The sequence below is a fragment of the Nicotiana tabacum genome, chromosome 4 (genome assembly GCF_000715075.1).
Source record: "Nicotiana tabacum cultivar K326 chromosome 4, ASM71507v2, whole genome shotgun sequence".
In the NCBI taxonomy this organism is placed as follows: Eukaryota; Viridiplantae; Streptophyta; class Magnoliopsida; order Solanales; family Solanaceae; genus Nicotiana; species Nicotiana tabacum.
Genome location: NC_134083.1, coordinates 44,663,831 through 44,682,678, shown reverse-complemented (window position 1 = coordinate 44,682,678; position 18,848 = coordinate 44,663,831). Strand labels below are relative to the sequence as shown.

The 18,848-nt window shown below is 35.5% G+C and overlaps 1 pseudogene; it reads right to left on the bottom strand.

Moving 5' to 3' along the window:
- Positions 1 to 7,115: 7,115 nt before the first annotated feature.
- Positions 7,116 to 8,822, bottom strand: LOC107827898 (cytochrome P450 94B3-like; annotated as a pseudogene).
- Between the last annotated feature and the right edge of the window lie 10,026 nt (positions 8,823 to 18,848).

The following is an 18,848-nucleotide window of genomic DNA, read 5'->3' as shown; positions in this document are numbered from 1 at the left end:
GGCATCTGACTAAAGCCCGATTGTCGGAATGAGCTCCACAATGGCCTTCATGGACCTCTTCGAGGACGCGCCACATTTGATTTGGGCCCAAGCATTTCACTATAAGGCCGACGTACGTTCTCTTGTACAAGTCATTGTGACTGATGTTGTACCTGACTGCTTGCATTCACGATTTTTCACCTTTTTTTTAATCATTTGGGAGTACGCCATCCTTCAAGTATGTAATAATACGGTTGGGCCAATCCCAAGTCAGGTTTATGGTTTTTACCTTGATTTGGTTTATCGATGAATTGAGAAGGTGGACCACACTTCTGTCTCCAATTGTAATTTTTTTGGTGGCTGGGGCTAATTTGGTGAGGCCGTCTGCCTCGGTGTTTTTTGCTCGAGGGATCTGGTCGAGTTAACATTCGTCGAATTTGTGCAGCATCTTGCAGATTTCGGTCTGGTATTTTTTTAGCATTTGTTCCTTGATTTGGAAAGTCCCTGTGAGTTGGTTGACAACGAGTTGGGAATTGTGGCATAACCTAAGTCGTTTTGCCCCGTATTTGAGTGCTAGTCTTAACCCTGCAATTACGGCCTCATACTCGGCCTCGTTGTTAGTCATGCCCTGGCACCTTAGGGACTGGCGAATCACTTTGCCGGTCGAAACCTCAAGTTCGAGCCTCAATTCGGACCCTGACGCATTGGACGCGCCGTCAGTGTACAGGACCCAGAGGTCCTGTATTTAGGGAGAAGCGTGGGCAATCGCTCTTTCAACTTCATGCATTATTTTTGCGCTGAAGTCGGCGACGAAGTCAGCAAGAACTTGTGATTTTATCGTTGTTCGCGGTTGATATGTGATATCATGCTCGCTTAGTTCGATGGCCCATTTGGCCAACCTGCCCGATAGCTCAGGTTTGTGTAAAATACTTCTTAGGGGAAAAGTCATGACGACCGAGATGGGATAGCACTGGAAATATGGTCTAAGCTTTCGTGAAGCTACGACTAAAGCCAGGGCTAGTTTTTCAAGGTGAGGATATCGCGTCTCGGCATCGATTAGTGTTTTGCTAATGTAATAGATGGGAGACTGCGTACCTTTATTTTCTCTGACCAGGACGACACTCACAGCTACTTCGGAAAAAGTGAGGTAGATGAAGAGGCGTTCCTCTAATTCTGGTTTTGAGATCAATGGGGGCGATGACAAATATGCTTTTAACTCCTTCAAGGCTTGGACACACTCAGAAGTCCATTGGAGGCTGTTATCTTTCTTGAGTACGCCGAAGAATTTGTGGAACCTATCCGACGATCATAAAATGAACCTTGAAAGGGCGGCGATACGACTGGTCAACCTCTGAACCTGGTTTTTAGTGGTCAGGTGCTCTGGTATCTCTTCAATGGATTTAATTTGATCAGGGTTGACCTTGATACCTCACTGCGATACCAGGAAACCTAAAAGTTGTCTTGAGGACACGCCGAATGCACACTTCTTGGGGTTCAATTTCATTCTGTACCGCCTGAGTATGTCGGAGGTTTCTCTCAAGTAGTCGATGTCGGAGGTTTCATTCTGCACACTGTGATCGTTGCTGTCTAATCGGACGGGGTCGATGTTTTCTATGGTCGATTCCGCGGCTTTAACCGTATCAGGATCTTTGATGACGTCCTCGCTATCATCACATATCAACCTCGACCCAGTTGATTGCTATGCCTTTTTTTTCTTTGTCCTTCATTTGTTGAGTGACCGTACAGTCTAGGGCGATGTGGTAGCATTCCCAGGATGTGCGATGTTCCCATCGTATACGGAATATTCCCTACAGAGTTGGGAACTTGATGACTTGGTACAAGCTAGAAGGGATAGCTCTCATGCTGTGTATCCATGGTCGCCCTATTATGGCGTTTTACGCTGTGTCTTGGTCCATGATATGGAACGTGGTTTCCAGAGTAATGCCACGGCCAAGACTGGGAGTGTGATTTTGTCGGATGTTCGCTTATTTATGCAAGTACTAGAGGGTGGATAATGCACGCGCCGCTCTCATTATCTACCATAATGCATCTCACAGCGGTATCTAAAATTCCTAAAGTGATAACAAGGGCATCATAGTGAGGGAAAGCCAAACCATGGGTATCTGACTTATCGAAGATGATACTTTCTTCGAGTTCATCATACCATTCATGAGTGATTGATCGCTTGAGCTTGTGGGTTGTGGTGAACTTCATATTGTTGATGGAAGCATCATCGCCGCCGCCAATGATCATGTGGACGGTGCGGGTCGACGAGGGCAGTTTTGGCGGTTCTTAATGTTGTTCACGACCTCTAGCAAAGTTGGTTCTTCCCCGGTCACTCAGCAACTCTTTGAGATGTCCCTGACGTAGCATGTTTACTAACTCCTGTCTTAGGGCGATGCAATCCTCGGTTTTGTGCCCTCGCTCTTGGTGGAACTCGCAAAGGGCGTCCGATTTTCTTGTACTCGGGTCTGACCTTATCTTTTGCGGCCATTTCACCTTTGGTCCGAGCTTCTCCATGGCGTAGACTATTTCTGTAGGTGACACACAAAAATTGTGAGCGGATAGTAAATGGGGCATACCTCTTTCGTTCCGGTGAGTCCATGCCATTGATCTGCGTGGGCCCTCTTCATGGCGGGAGGAGGATGTAGTGGCATCTCTAACATATGGTAGATGTCGTTCCCTATTGGATCACGGAGTTGCGAGGTCCGTTCTATTATCATTCCTTTGATTGTTTTTGGATTCAGCCTGTACCGAGGTCAATCAATGAGTCGGTCCATTGAGGTCGTCCTCGTCCCCTCGAACCTCGGCACAATATGCGTTATGTATTTCATCCCAAGTGGTTGGAGGGTACTTCATGAGCTGACTTAACAACTTTCTTGTTGCCCTTGAACCGTGTCTACTCAGCCCGTTCTGAAAGGCTGCAATCGCCATCCCTTCCGATACATTTGGCAAGGTCATCCTTACTCGGTTGAACCAAGCAAGGAAGTCCCTCAATCCCTCTCCCGGGGATTGTTTAATAGAAAATATGTCGCTTACTCTCGCACCTCGGCCATCTTTGCCCCAGCATGGGCCGTTACGAACTATTCGGCTATTTCTTCGAAAGTTTCGATGGAACGTGCAGGCAACTGTGAGTACCATGTCAATGCTCCTCCCGTGAGGGTCTCGCCGAATATTTTCAACAAAATAGAGGATACCTATTCCTTGGCGAGATCATTTCCTTTCACGGCGGTGACATAGTGAGTCACATGGTCTTCGGGGTTGGTCGCGCCGTCATATATTTTCAGATGGGGCGGCATTTTAAAAGTTTTTGGTATGGCATGCAGGGCGGCGCCATCACTATTTGGCTGCTCGACGAACCGCCCGACATCTCTCTTCGGCAAGAGCTTGGGGGCGCCCGGTATCTTATCGACCCTTTCTTGATATTCTCTCATTTGTTCTTGAAGTGCTTTGTTCTCATTCTCTATTTCCTCCATCCTTTTCAGAACGATTGCGAGAGAGTCGTCACCTGCACTATTATTTACATTGTGAGTAATACCTATTGTTAGAGGAGGTTGGTCATGTTGTTCGTCCTCTGGTAGTACAACGCAAGCACTTGCATTTTCTATAGCCGGGTCCCGAGTAGGCTTACGGAGGACGTTGGTTAGCGTGTCGGTTAGCCAAGCCTCAAGGAGCTTTTTACAGCTGGGGGCGTCTCATCCACCACGGATTTAGAGGCTCCCTTACCAAGAGATTTTGTGATGCTGCACTGAAGGGGGTGATCTATCTCGTCTAGGGGAGGCGTTGGGCGTTGCGTCTCCATCTGCTGTTGCACAACTCTCGTTGATGATGTTCATGAGATTGGTTGGGAGGTCACTCGTTATTCTCGTCCTTTCTTCTCTGTTACCTGCCATATTGGATTAATATATGCAAAGAAAGGAGATCTTATTCTCGCCTTTTTCTTTTTTACGCTAGTAACCTGTGTTAGTTATAGATCTAGAGGAAACTAAGAAATTTAACTAGGAAATCCCCACAGATGGCGCCAAATATTTTGACCAAAAGGTATAACTTTCAGTTAAAACTATAGTGTTTGTGTAATAATGGGTTAAGCCTAGTTAATGATAATATCTCTAGATGCAATTTCAGAACACGTGGATAATGTGGAACGAATCTAGTGGGAGATTGACAATAACATACATTAAATATTCTAAACGTTATGCGTAATAATGGAGGTGTATCTAGCAATAAATGACAATAAATGGTATTTAAGTAAATAGAAGAAGTGGTTCACCCAATGATGAACGAACTAGATTATTGTTCCTCCTGACAATGATGAGTGGCAGATAAATCCTAGAATGTTTGGACTATTCTCGGATCTGATGGAAAAGTGTGGAATGATATGAACAAGAATCTTGATAAAAAGGTAATCTTTATATCTTTTACAAGAGAGAGAATCTTTCTCAGAAGTCTATTCTTATCGAGTAAAAATTACATGCCCTTTTTTCCCTATCTTTTCCCTCTTTATATGGGACATATCCCTAAAAAAACCCTGATAGTACATGTGCCCAGAATATTCTTTAAAATATTTTCCTTATTATACTATTCTAAAACTTAGCCGTTACATCCCTTTTCACGGTGCTCGACCTCCGTAGTTGTTGACATCCCGACCACGAGCTTTGCCGTTTCTTGATCGACCTCGATTGACTCTTCCCTCGATGCTACCTCGCCCTAAATTTTCGGTGGTAGATTTTGACCTATACAAAATCGATTAAAAAATCCGACTAGGTTTGGTTTGATTTGGTTTGGTATTGAATAAAAAAATCCGAACCAAACCGACATATAAATATATAATTTTTATATACTTTATATTGAATTTTCTTTAAAAAATATAGAAATATTCGAGATCCTCTCATGAGATGTAATATTTAATAGAACTATAAAGTGCATTTATTTTTATTTACTATAACTAATGAGTTGTATCACTTTCTTATTAAGTGTTACTGAAATGCGTCAATCATCTCTTTGTTCTTCCATATTCATATGTCAAGATTTCTTATATCTTTTTCGAATTTGATTTAGAATTAAATAGAATATATTATTATTTAAGTATCATCTTGATTTTTATGTTTAATTATTAAATTCGGTTTGCCTTGAAAGCGTACATTAACAAAAAAATTATTGTTAGAGAACTAAGAAAATAACTATCATGCGTTACTAAGAAAGTTCTCCCATAAAAATATTTTAATAGATCATATGTTATTCAATTTTTTAAATTTTTACTAAACATATATTCACTTATCAAAACTTTATCTATAACTTTAACAAAGTAAGATTGAAAAATATTCATGTAACAAAAAAATTCGAAAAACCCCAAAAATCTGACAAAACCAAACCAATCCAAACCGATGTAGTTGATTTGGTTTGGTTTTGATAAAAATCGAATAAATCCGGTCCATATACACCCCTAATTGCCACTACGTACACTGATATTAAGGAAGTCTTTCGGAAGTGGGGTTAGGGCTTTCCATAAAAGTTCATAAGTTAAAACACTACTAATAATCACATGCCTATATTTCTTCATTAGGATCATAATTAAGTAGGCACTACATTGATATGAAAGTAGTGCTAGGAGTATTAGTTATAATGCTGCAATTAGTGAACCAAATCCAACAACGTTTTCAAATTGGCGAATTGGCAAGAAAAGAGGTAAAGAAAAATCAAAGTGTTTTCATGTGGAATTGTTGCAAAAATAGCCGGCCAGATTTAATATTTATTTTTTCTAGTCAGTATATATTAATTATATATTAATTATACATAATTATATATATATATATATATATATATATATATATATATTATACATTAGTATGTTATTTTGAGTTTAAGAGATTAGGTGACGGCTATTTGACTAATTCTTCTATAATGATTAAATCACTTCTATCATGATTAGTTAGTTGATATAATTTGATGTAAATATTAGATCTAGATAAGTAATTATTACAATATTATGATAGCTTTTCGCCCTTTTAAAACTCAAGGTTAGTCCTAGAGCATTTATAGTTAATTTATATATTTAGGTAAGAGGATTATTGTTCCCTTCTTATTAGATTAGACTGAATGCTCTATTTTTTATTTACACACCAACATACGGAAAGAGATATTTTTCATGATATTCTTAACCATTACTGATTTTAGCTAGGTTTGTAACCCACCTTTTAATCATGATTCATGACCTCTTTTCTCATTTCATTACAATCATTACATCTAATTAATATGAGAGCTTGATGTCGACATACCCCCCAAAAAAAAGTTTCATCCTTTCATTTAAAAATTTGGTTATATGCGTAAATATCAAGTACAGGTAAGTTTTTATCGGCATTTTACTCCTCCTCTTAGTTTCGAAACAAACCCAAGAACATGCTCTAAATTATATCACGTGTCTAATTCTTATCATTACTACAGTGCTGGACCAGCTATTAATCAGAAACCACGGCATTAATTTTTTTCTTTCTTCCAAAAAGTATAAAAATATTTGATTAGTTTCAGTCTGATCTTTAATTGGAACGGTACTTCAAAGGCGAGCCAACACTTATTAGAAATAAAGAAGAGTAGGAGTAATATTTTTCTGAATAAGAGATATTTAAAAAATGTTACATCATTTTTAAAGCTAAAACTTACACATTCATAATTTACCTATATATAATCAAGTCAATTAATCGTGTTAAAAACGATCCAACATGAGTTTAAATATTTTAATAAAATAAAGGAGCTAAGTTAAAGTCTTAGAGCGTCACACAATAAAATAAAAGATTGTGATTAGTATATTAGTCATATGAATTTTTTCTTGTAAAAAAATCAAGAAATGTCAGCAGTACCACCTACCCGAGCAATAAAAATGAACTTCTCTTCTTCTTCTTGTTCGACTAATTCAATACGAGTCATCAGAATGCAGCATTTATGTCTCCTAAAAGTTGTTAGTTCCTAATAGTAAAAACTTCTCCAATCCAGTACTGTTAATTTATATCATATCATACCAATTTATCATGATATAATTATAAATTAATTTGGGAATGTGTATTAATTAATTATGGTATAATAATAAGAGTTTATATAAGACGTGTCATATTTGCTGATAAGATTTTACCCATTAATCCTAGTTACCTTGGAAAAAATATTCATAACACACACTAAGCATCAAGCTATATATCAGATGTACCGTTTATATTTTTCATTGCCAAATAACATGCATCTAATTCTAATTGATCGCTTTAAATGTTTTACATTTCATTCGATGCACGGTGATAAATTCGCACATTAAAACCACCTGCCATATGTGCAGTTAAAAGAGGCACAAAAACCGGCTTATCTACATTAACCGGTTTAATCTCGAACCGCCTTATACTGAAGCCAACACATACTTCATCTGTGTGAATGCCATTTCTTTTCCCAAACACACCCTTGGACCTGCTTGAAACACTGGAAATTTATATGGACAAACACTTTTCGACACTCCATTTTCATCCAACCAACGATCCGGTTTAAATTCAAGTCGGTCTTTTCCCCATATCTCCTCCATTCTACCCATTCCGTACTGAAAATAAGTCACTCTATTCCCTTTTTGAATTCTTGTACCGTCGGGTAAAATGTCATCTTTAGCCGCATGCTTTGAGTCCCATGCCACTGGCGGATAAAGCCTCATTGATTCATTCAAGCATGCTTGTAAATACTTCATCTCTTTCAAGTCGTCGAATTCGAGTGCCTTATCGCCATTGTTGATAGACGTTATTTCATTGATCATTTCGCTTTTGACTTTGTGATGTTTGGTAGTTAACCAAAAAAGCCAAGTCAAGGCTGAAGAAGTAGTATCTCTTCCTGCCATTAAAAAACTTATGACCATATCTCTCACCACTTCATCCTCGTGGCCAGCAATTAATAACCTCGAGAGGAGATCCATGTTTTTGTGATCCTCATTTTCATTGATCTTTTGTTTCTTTTTCTCTATGATCTCGTTAATACAACAGTGAACACGTTTCACGTTTTCTTTCAGCTTCTTCTCGGATCCTAAATTGAGCGCTCTCTTGCTTTTCCAGACCGCGTATATAGGCGCCATCCCACGCATGGCACACGCTTGTGAAGCGTTGTCAAACGCTTCAACGAGAACTGGCACGTGCGAAAGATCATCCAAGCAATGTGGGTCAGTGCCGAGTGACACCTTGCAAATAGTGTCGAATGCAAAACGCCTAAGCACGTCCTGCAAGTCCACAACTTTGGTAGATTTTGCAGCTTGGTCAAGCAATGGAATCAGTCTCGTCTCAACTACTTCTTCTAAAGTTTTGACCACAAATTCCCTCAATGACTTTGTGCTGAACTCGTGGCTCGCCAATTTGCGCTGTGTGTTCCATCGCTCGCCGTCCACGTTGAAGATCCCCATCCCGAGAAAATCGCCTAATATCTCTGTAAATGGCTGGCCTTTCGGATAATTAATAAAGTTCGTTTTGAGAATGTGCTCGACGTTATTCGCATTGGCTGTGATTATAGTTCGAGGTGCGCCAAAACGTTGAACTAGAATGGTTTGTGTAGGTGACTCAGCCAAAAGTCCAGTGTACCAATCCAATAGACGGTGACGATTTTTGTAAAAGGAAATAAGACAGCCAAGGATTGGGTAAGAGGAAGGGCCATAGATGGGAGTGATTCTTCGGAATTTGAGATGAAGTTTTTTGGAGAAAGACAAAAAAGAGAAGGAAAGAAACCCTAAAATGAAGGAAAGTAAGAGGGAAAGAAACATCTTTTTGGCAGGTGATTAGTGTGATCAAAAGGAAGATAGGGAGCTAACCGAAAGAGTGAATGAGGTTTGATTGATTTTGAGGGATAAAAGGCTCTATTTATATCTGTGGAAAGAAAATGACACGAGAGAGGAAATTTGCTACACTTCATTATTAATTTCATCACGTGCTTCTTATGCCGAAATTGAAACGTGAAAGTAGGCTGCGGCTGACAATTTGTCAGAATAGCGCCGAGAAAATGTCTTCCCACATCTAAAAGAAAAAATGTCTTTTTATTATGAAGATTTTTATTAAACAGTACTAGTCAATTATTCATTATTTTGTACTTTGTTCCACTTTTGTGATACATCTATTATGGAGAGTCAAATAATATTTTCTTGCCAAGTCTATTGTATTTTTTTTTTAATATTTTGAATTTTGTACCATTTTGGTTTATAATATTCTTTATATAAATTTTAAATATATAAATTTATATTCTATGCACAATTCATATCGAAAATTAGTCAGTTTAATACTTATACTTCAAACTATAGTACATAAAGTGAAATGAGGGAATAAGGTGGGGAGTCTTTTAGGATTTATACTCATCAATATAGGTACACATACAAAGCTTATATATACCATAAAACTATTTTAATTAAACAGTACTAGTTAGTCAACATATATACCTCAATTAACTCTTATCTTTTTACCATATGGGAGTAACAAACTGTGCGAACGTCAATTTATCTAACCTAGTTATTGATGTCTGGTTAATACTTGACCACGCAAATCTCTCTATATATATATATATATATATATATATATATATATATATATATATATATATATATATATATATATATATATATATATATATATATATATATATATATAAAGTTGGGACAATAAAAGATGAGTTGGCACCTTTGTCACGACCCGAAATTCTCTATTTTCTCCTATTTTTGGTTTATTCCCCAATATAACTAAATATTTTGGTTTTCTTTTCCTTCCTTAATTCCTATGATTAATGTCTATTAAGGTGTAATAGTGTGTAATTACACTAAATATTACTCCTATTACATTACTAGGCATTCCAATAGTCACTTTCTCAATCCCCACCTTAATTACTCTAATTACTCTCTTCTCCCACTCCAATGTATTCTTTAATCTTTGTATATAGATATAAGCCAAACAAGACAAGGAGAGTTGGCCATTCGATTGATATTCTATTTGATCTTTTGGCTTTCCAGTTCTAACATTTTTCACTTCTTAACATATTTTATTTTCTTGATTTAAAACTCTTTATCTTCCTCAGTTTCTGTCACCTTATCGTTTGGCCTCTCATGTCACCTTATTAATAGTACTGTGAATTTTTTTGTCTGGGCGAAGGTGTTGTTTGAAGAAAATATTATATTTTGGATGATGAGAGTAGGCAGACGAGGCTTATCCACATTTTGGTGAAAAATCTTCATCTGAAAGGTAACTATATAAGATAAATATTTTAAACATATTTTTTACTCCTCTATGCAATATATACATAGCTGTTCCAATCTCTAATTTGACATATGTTAGCTTGTAATTTTTCTATGGAAACAGAAGCAAATCATGCCTAGAATAGTTGTCCAGTTGAAAAAAAAATTATTTTGTCGAGAATGGTTTATTGGAACGCCTTTATGACCTCTGAATTTTAGCTTGCTGGAAACTGTTTTCCATTATTAATTCATTATTATTTGTTTTCTTAAGGTTAAGGATGATCCAGAAAGATATTATACTATAAACTGAGTCTTTGCTAAAAATCTTTGTTACCATTGATATGAAAATGTGCGAGCCCTTCGTGAGAGGCCGGGGTTTACTCGAAATTATAGTAACTTTTTGCTTACTATGGAGTTCTTATCTTCATTTGCCTTCGGTTGGAGACTTGAGTCACCGTAACACATATTTGTGTGTTGTGGGTTTCATTTTTTAGTAGTACGTGAATATGTACTTCACTTGAATATTTTTGCTTTCTTTTTGTTTTTAGTTTCTTTAGTTTTTATTTTTTGTTTCTTCAATTTGAATATGAAAATGTACATACCTATATTTAAAAGTGAAAAAGGTACTTAAAAATTCTTTTTATTTTTATTTTATTTTAGAAAAGAGGTTTGATGATGAAATATGCAGTAAAATATTCTAATTTCAGTAAAAATATTACCTTTTTTATTTAATCAATATAAAAGAATTAAAAATTATATGCATATACAAGAAAATTGTTAGTTGTTCTATCTCCGCTAAGTGTATAAAAATATTATTTCTAAATATTTACTGCTATCTTTTATAACCACACGAATCGCGGTCAAATGAATTTAATATAAGTAATGGTGCCTTATTGTTACAACCCTGTCAATATATAGGTTCGCGTTCAAGTTGTGGAGTTTTAATAAAGCTATAATTACTATTATTTCAAACTGATGTTAGAAGACACGGCCACTTAAAGCAATATGTGACCGCCACTGGCTATAAGGAAGACTAAGACCTTAAACCGATTCTAAGCTTCTTTCTTTTATTCAACCTGAAAGCTTCTTTTCATGATAATACACCTCATATTATGTAACATTTTCAATACCTTTGACCATCCATTATTGTAATCTTTCATGTATTAAAGTTAAATTAAATTTCAACATTTTTGACCAATCAATTTAATGATCTTATTCCATGTATTAGAGTCAAATTCATATTAGAAAATTACTAAGGGTCGTTTTGCTCGTCTGCAGAATAGATCAGATTTTGAGTTGAATATTTCGAGGTGCTATTGTTAATAAATGTACTGTATACACCACATATGAATTATTCACTTAGAGCTTAACTAATATGCATTGACAGTATAAAAAAATTTTATGCTATTAGATCGATCACCCAAAGAATTAATAATCGCAGGAAACTCTCCTGTGTGACAAGAGAGTGCCACCAATACTCAAAGGTAAGTTCTATAAAGCGGTGGTTAGACCGGCCATGTTGTATGGAGTTGAGTCTTGGCCCGTTAAGAACTCACATATCCAGAAGATGAAAGTAGTATAAATGAGGATGTTGAGGTGGATGTGCAGGCATACTAGGATAGATAAGATTAGGAATAATGTTATTCGGGAGAAGGTGCACGTGGCTCCCATTGATGACAAGATGCGGGAAGCGAGACTTAGATGGTTCGGACATGTTCAAAGGAGAAGCCCAGATGCTCTGGTACGGAGTTGTGAGCGGCTGGTTGTGGAGGGCACGAGAAGAGGTAGAGGGCGGCCTAAGAAGTATTGGGGAGAGGCGATCAGACATGATATGGCGAGACTCCAGATTTCCGAGGACATGACACTTGATAGGATGATGTGGATATCGAGTATTAGAGTAGTAGGTTAGGATGTAGTTGAGTCTTGACTTACTTCGTACCATTGTGGGATTAGCCAGGTAGGGTTTTTGTCTAAGATAGCTAGTGACAATGTTGTATTTTACTACTTTGCTTTTCAGTGCATGTCCTATTTACTAGCTATCGCTTTTGCTTTGCATCTTTCTTCTGCATTTCGTGGTGTTCCTATTTTTCCTATGATTGTTGTGGTGATACTAATATTGTCTCCTTTTGTCCTTTTGTCTTTTTATTTTCTTGAGCCGAGGGTCTTTCGGAAACAATTTCTCTACTCCTTTGGGGTAGGGGTAAGGTCTGGGTTATTGTTGTTGTTGTTGTTGAAACTATTCATAAAAAGATGAAATTAGTAACCCGAAAAATAAATAGATTACCTGCTACAATATGTTAAAATATATCAATGGTGCAAAAATTTTACACCACCACTATGTGTAAGTTAAATTTATAATGCGTTTATTAAATTAGATAGAAGGTTCAGAAAGTCACCAAAATAAAGCTTTTTACGATCCTAATAAAACTATAGAGAAATTACACTCTAAATTTGCTTACAATTAACGGAGCGACTTTCTTGGGCATGCAATTGAGTTGTCGACAGAAGCATCATTTTCAAACTATGAGCTCGTGATAAATTAAAGCTTATCACAAATCCCATCAATATATGATAGCATAATATGTGGCAAGTCGTAATTTGAGCAGGATTTTCTCTTGAAATTGGACGGTAAATTCCCTTGAAAAAAACTTAATCCAAATCAAAACTAATGTCCACTCAATTTTCTGTTCTTTTATTTTTTCTCTCTTTATTCATGCGTTCCAGTAGATGACATATTACAAGTACTGTCGTTGTAGGACTTATCCTTAAACGACGAGTGGTATATAAATCTAAGAGGAAAGAGCCGAAATTAATTTGGATAACGGCCTTTTGAGCAGCAAATTAAATGACCTGTGATCTAATGAATAATGATTACTAGTGGAAAATATGAATCATGTGCTTTTTAAAGTACGATTGATATTGCTAGTCGGACTGTAGTGGAAAGCTCTAAATTGAACTTATCATTACGGGAAAAAAAAGGGAAACAAATAGTGAACCAAATGCGGCGCTACGTTTTCAAATTGGGGAATAACAAGGTTTCAAAAATGAAATGGTTGTAATTTACTGAATCGGCAAGAATTAAAGGAGGTAAATAAAAATCAAAGAGTTTAATTGTAGAAGGAATATAGTCATGTACATAAGGATGAAGTAGGGTCTGAAAAGAAAAGGTGTAAATGGATTTAACATATGACAAATAAGTTTAGTGACCAACATAATTTATATTTAATGGTGGATAGTTTCAGTAAGAGTATTCGGCATGAAGATGTAACTGAAAGAGTGATCGATGAGATTCGTCGTAAATTAAATTTGGATACAACATATTATGCATCTATGCATATATCGTGGAAACTATCCATAAAAAAATAGAATTAGTAACTTAGAAAAATAAAATAAATTATCCCACTACACCATGTTAAATTATATTGATAGTGCAAAAGTTTTATACTGCCATTATCTATAAGTTAAATTCATAATGCATTTATTAAATTAGATTGAAGGTTCAGAAAGTCACCAAAATAAAGCTTTTTACGATCCTAATAAAACTATCGAGAAGTTAGCCTACAATTGACGGAGCGACTTTCTTGGGCATGCAATTGACTAGTCGACAGAAGCATCATTTTCAAACTATGAGCGCGTGATAAATTAAAGCTTATCACAAACTTACACAAATCCCGTCAATATGATAGCATAATATGTGACAACTGTCAAGTCGATCGTAATTTGAGCAGGATTTTCTCTTGAAATTGGACGGTAGACTCCCAGGAAAAAAACTTAATCCAAATCCAAACTAATGTCCACTCAATTTTTTGTTTATTTTTCTCGCTTTATTCAGGCCTTCCAGTAGATGACATATATATTACAAGTACTGTCGTGGTAGGACTTATCCTTAAACGACGAGTGGTATTACTTTACTACTATATAGAAAAGGGAATGAAAGGAGCTTCTGGTCAACATGAATTGACAAAAAACCTAGGCCATTTTAGTTTATTCCTTTACATGGGTCATGTCCTGCATATACATGCGGAACTTTGAAGGGTCCTTTGGGGGGTTTTTACAGTTTTATTCGCTTTGTATTTCGACGCTGGACTATTGGACCAGTTAATTTCACACTCCAACACATCAGTTTCCAATGAATTAACTTGTGATGCATATGCGATTGCCAACGTTTTGCTAATATGACAACTATTTGCATGGCCAATATATGAATATGTGTACTTAGGGGCACCTAAATCGTAACGGCAGGCCGTGATTAATTAGCACGAAAATCGAAACGACATAACCAATCAAGGGTCACGCGTAAATTGATGCAATGCATCAGAAAACGGCGTCATCATGACGCATGACATCACTCTTTCTCTTGGACCAGATGACTCCAACAAACTTTCCGAGAAATTCAAAGAATTCAAAATATGCGGCCCTAAGAGAGCCACGTTGTCTGATCGTTACAACGACCACGACCTGTATAGCCAGCTCGGTAAGCTAGACCACAAATGGCATCATCCACTCATCGACCTCGCCGGCGAGGACGATCTCGATAAGCGCACGGACTAACTGTGTGGGACAAAAAATATCTTTGATATAGGCAAGCCACATTAGCACCATGATAGCCTTCATCACCCGCCACGTGCTATCAGTAAGTCTTAGCAAAGAGCTACCCAGGTCGAAGTAGCCTCGGAGTGATGAAGGGTGCGGTCGAAGAGTCAGCAAAGATCAAGGTCGTGAAGTCATCGTAGATAAAAAGTCGAGGTAGAGCATCTTGGACAGAGTTATAACGGCTAGTTTAAAGATAGAATACAAAAGAGAATATTCTAGTGGATATTCTCTGCACTTATACTATTAGGGTTTGTAGGAACATGTTTCCTATAAATAGAAAGAGACGGAATGATAGAGGAGGGGGAGAGATTCACTTGTAAGAAAAGATATTGACTTTATAGAGAGAATCTGACCATATTCCACTTGATCCAAGAACGTAACAACCCCGAGTTTTTTAAGGCTCATCAATCATTCATCATTGTCAGAAAGAATATTCACAGATCTCACCCCTTTTCGGGTGACTCACACATTTTTATTTACTTAAGTGTCATTCATTGATATTTATTATTATCTAATGATATCTTCCATCTTTTTGGATCATTGAATACTGTATTGCACACATTCATTACCACTGGATCAAATATACATATAATCTGTCATAAAACCGGTAACCTTATCTTTTGGATATTATCATTAGCTAAGATTGACTTTTCTTTATTCAAATATAATTGGTTGAACCAAGATATATATATTTGGTCAAACACCCAGGTCTCCCATGTGAAAAATCACTTACTCAACTCAACCAACCCTTCCGGGCCGAAAATATTAAAGAGTTTTATTGTAGAAGGAATATAGTCATTTACATAAGGATGAAGTAGGATCCGAAAAGAAAAGGTGTAAATAAATTTAACAAATGACAGATAGGGTTATTGCTTCTTCAACATAATTTTATATTTAATGGTGGATAGTTTCAGTAATAGTATTCAGCATGAAGATGTAACTGAAAGAGTGATCGATGAGATTCGTCGTAAATTAAATTTGGATACATCATATTATGCATATTGTAACAATTAAATTTCGTTCCTGAAAAATAATAATCAAGACAAAAAATATAGCGACAAATATTATATTCAATTTCAAGTGATGGGGTTACAATCTCTAGAATATCTCGAATCTAAAAAGATGTGGTCCTCTGATTCTTCGCCTCACGAATGATGGTTCAAGAGCTTGAGAGCTTGATCTTGAACTTGACAGATTTTAAATTTGCTGTGCGTCACGAACAACTTGAAGCTCGTCACGAACTAGGATTTGTTGTTGGGTTATCACGAATGGAAGATTTGAGGCCGCCCGCTTATGATTTGAGTTCACCTTTGGAATTTGACCACGGACGACGATTGCATATATGGATGAAGATTTTGATACTATTCTTCAGAGCTTCTTTAGCCTTTCCTTCTGCTTACTTGCTTGTCTTCTAGCCTTTTCCTTTGACCCCTTTATATAGGTGTAGGATGGAGTAGCCTCCAAGAAAGCCCTAGTAGGTCATTGGGCTTGAGGCTCATGGGCCGACCCATTTGATAGAAGACCAACTATGGGCTAGCCCAATAAAATATTGGACCTTTATTTAAATCAATTTAAATAGATTTAAATAATTGACTCGATCATACTAGCCCATAATATTTATTTTATGATAAAATTTAAATTTCTTATGGATTTAAATTTAGTAAAATTTTAATTATCTACAAATGCCCCCTCACTACTAGAAATCAGGTAATTTCCGTCCAAGGCTTTCCGACCGAAATCGGTCGGAAATAAGAGTATTTGATCGCAAAAGTCAACAAAAATTTTCTGACAGCAAAAAAATAAAAATTTCGACCGATTTCGGTCGGAAATTGGTCAAATATTTGGTCATACTTGTATTTAAATGTACAAAAATAATTATTTATTAAAAATTTCCAACTTTTCGACCGATTTCGATCGAAAATTGGTCAAATATTTGGTCATACTTGTATATAATATATAAAAATAATTATTTATTAAAATATTTTCCAAATTTTCGACCGAAATCGGTCGAAAATTGGTCAAATATTTGGTCATACTTGTATATAATGTACAAGAATAATTATTTATTAAAATTTTTCAAACTTTAATATTTGGTCATACTTGTATATAATGTACAAATATAATTATATATTAAAAATTTTCAGAATTTCCGACCGATTTCGGTCGGAAAGTTTGAATTTTTTGTTTTTCTCCCAAGACAAAAATTATATATATTTAATTAACCAACCGAAATAATTATAATTCAATATTTCCGACCGAATTCGGTCGGAAAAATGCTTTTATACAAATTAAAATATAAATTTAATAATATTTGTGTGTGTGAATAATATATATATATATATATATATATATATATATATATATATATATATATATATATATATATATATATATATATATATATATATATATATATATATATATATATATATATATATATATATATATATATATATATTTATTTTTAAAAAGAAAGAAGTCAGCCATGAGTATTTTCCAAGTGTTGCATTAAGAAAATGCCATATGGCAATTTTAGGATAAATTAGTTAAGTTAGGTAAAATTAGTATTTGAATTTGAATTTCAAAAATAATTAATGTACAAACTGTGCAAACTAAAACTGCTTTTAATATTCATAAATCGATAGAGGCTACATCTAACAGTTATATAGTCGAAACCGTTTTCAATTCTCAACATAAGTCATCTTTTTTGGAACTCCCACAATCCCACTTTTCATCCGACAATAACTACCCTTAACACACTTCTTCTTTCTTCCAAAAGGGCATACTAAATCCAGCATTTCGGATCCTTTTCCATGGAAAATTTTAAAAAATCCACTTTCCACAGCAAGCGAATATTACATACGGAATCAGAAATAATGCAAAAATACTTTGTTACCAAACGTATGTTCTTTGATTATACTAGCATCTCTGAAATACCTTTTATATATTATTTTGGTTGCAAGTTATAAGTAATAAGATCATTAGAGTAAAAAATTTAATAATCGTTCATCTACTTTGTATATAAATGGGTAAAAAAATAATTTTGGCGATAATGATGGTATATAAAATTCAGGTATAAGTTATGAAGTCTTTATAGCTTCAAAAAGGACTTGATCAAATGAAGTTGCTTGGAGAAGTTCAACAGTAATCGAGTTCTTAGCATTATGTTCCAATTCAAAAGTTGAAAAGTGTAGAAGGGAGTGGAATTATAGTGTTAGGTTATTTCCCGTCGATAGTCAAGTACTCAAACTAACTTTTAAGATGATTGATTTATTCTTGAACTTATAGCCAAAATCATGAATTCCTTTGGTCTCGTGTACTGGATGCCCTGTCAATTTTTGCTGATCTTTAAGGAAGTCTTCATCATCGACATATATGTTTAAACACACCCTTTGTGAAGTACAGTGTTTTAGAAACGCCAAGTGAATGTAACCATAAATCTATGGGCTTGTGACATGGTTCAGTGACCAACATGCATATTTCTACTTTGATGTTGAAATAGTGAATAGGTGAGAGAAGTAGAGAAGATATTCTTCTTTTTTAATTGCATATATTTCTTTGAATTAGTTTATTTGTTTATCGGGATATCTCAAAATTGAGGTTCAGGGAGGTGGGAATAAGAGTTTGGTTTTTTTTTTTTAATATATGAGTGACACGTTATACATGTCTGTCTTAGTCGTTTCCAAATTCTTCATTCTGTTTGAGGAAAGGTGCTAAGTAATAATATAGAAAATTGCTCATAGCAAATAATGAGAAGCATACTATTTATTATTCTAATAGTCTGTTAGTTCTCTGTTCACTGGCAATTAGGAAAGTTGTGCATATTATTGCCTTTACTTTAAAACAAAATTTTATATACATAAGAACATTTATGAAGTCTTCCCTTTTAAAATTCTGCATTTTATATTTTTATATTTTACCATAATTTATTCTTATTAAAATATTTGGTTAAGTTGATTATTAGTTATACAATTAATGATGCATATAAAATATATTTTGTAGACATGATAACATGGCATCTTGAACCCCCAAAATACAAATTATTCTGTGGAAAGTGAAG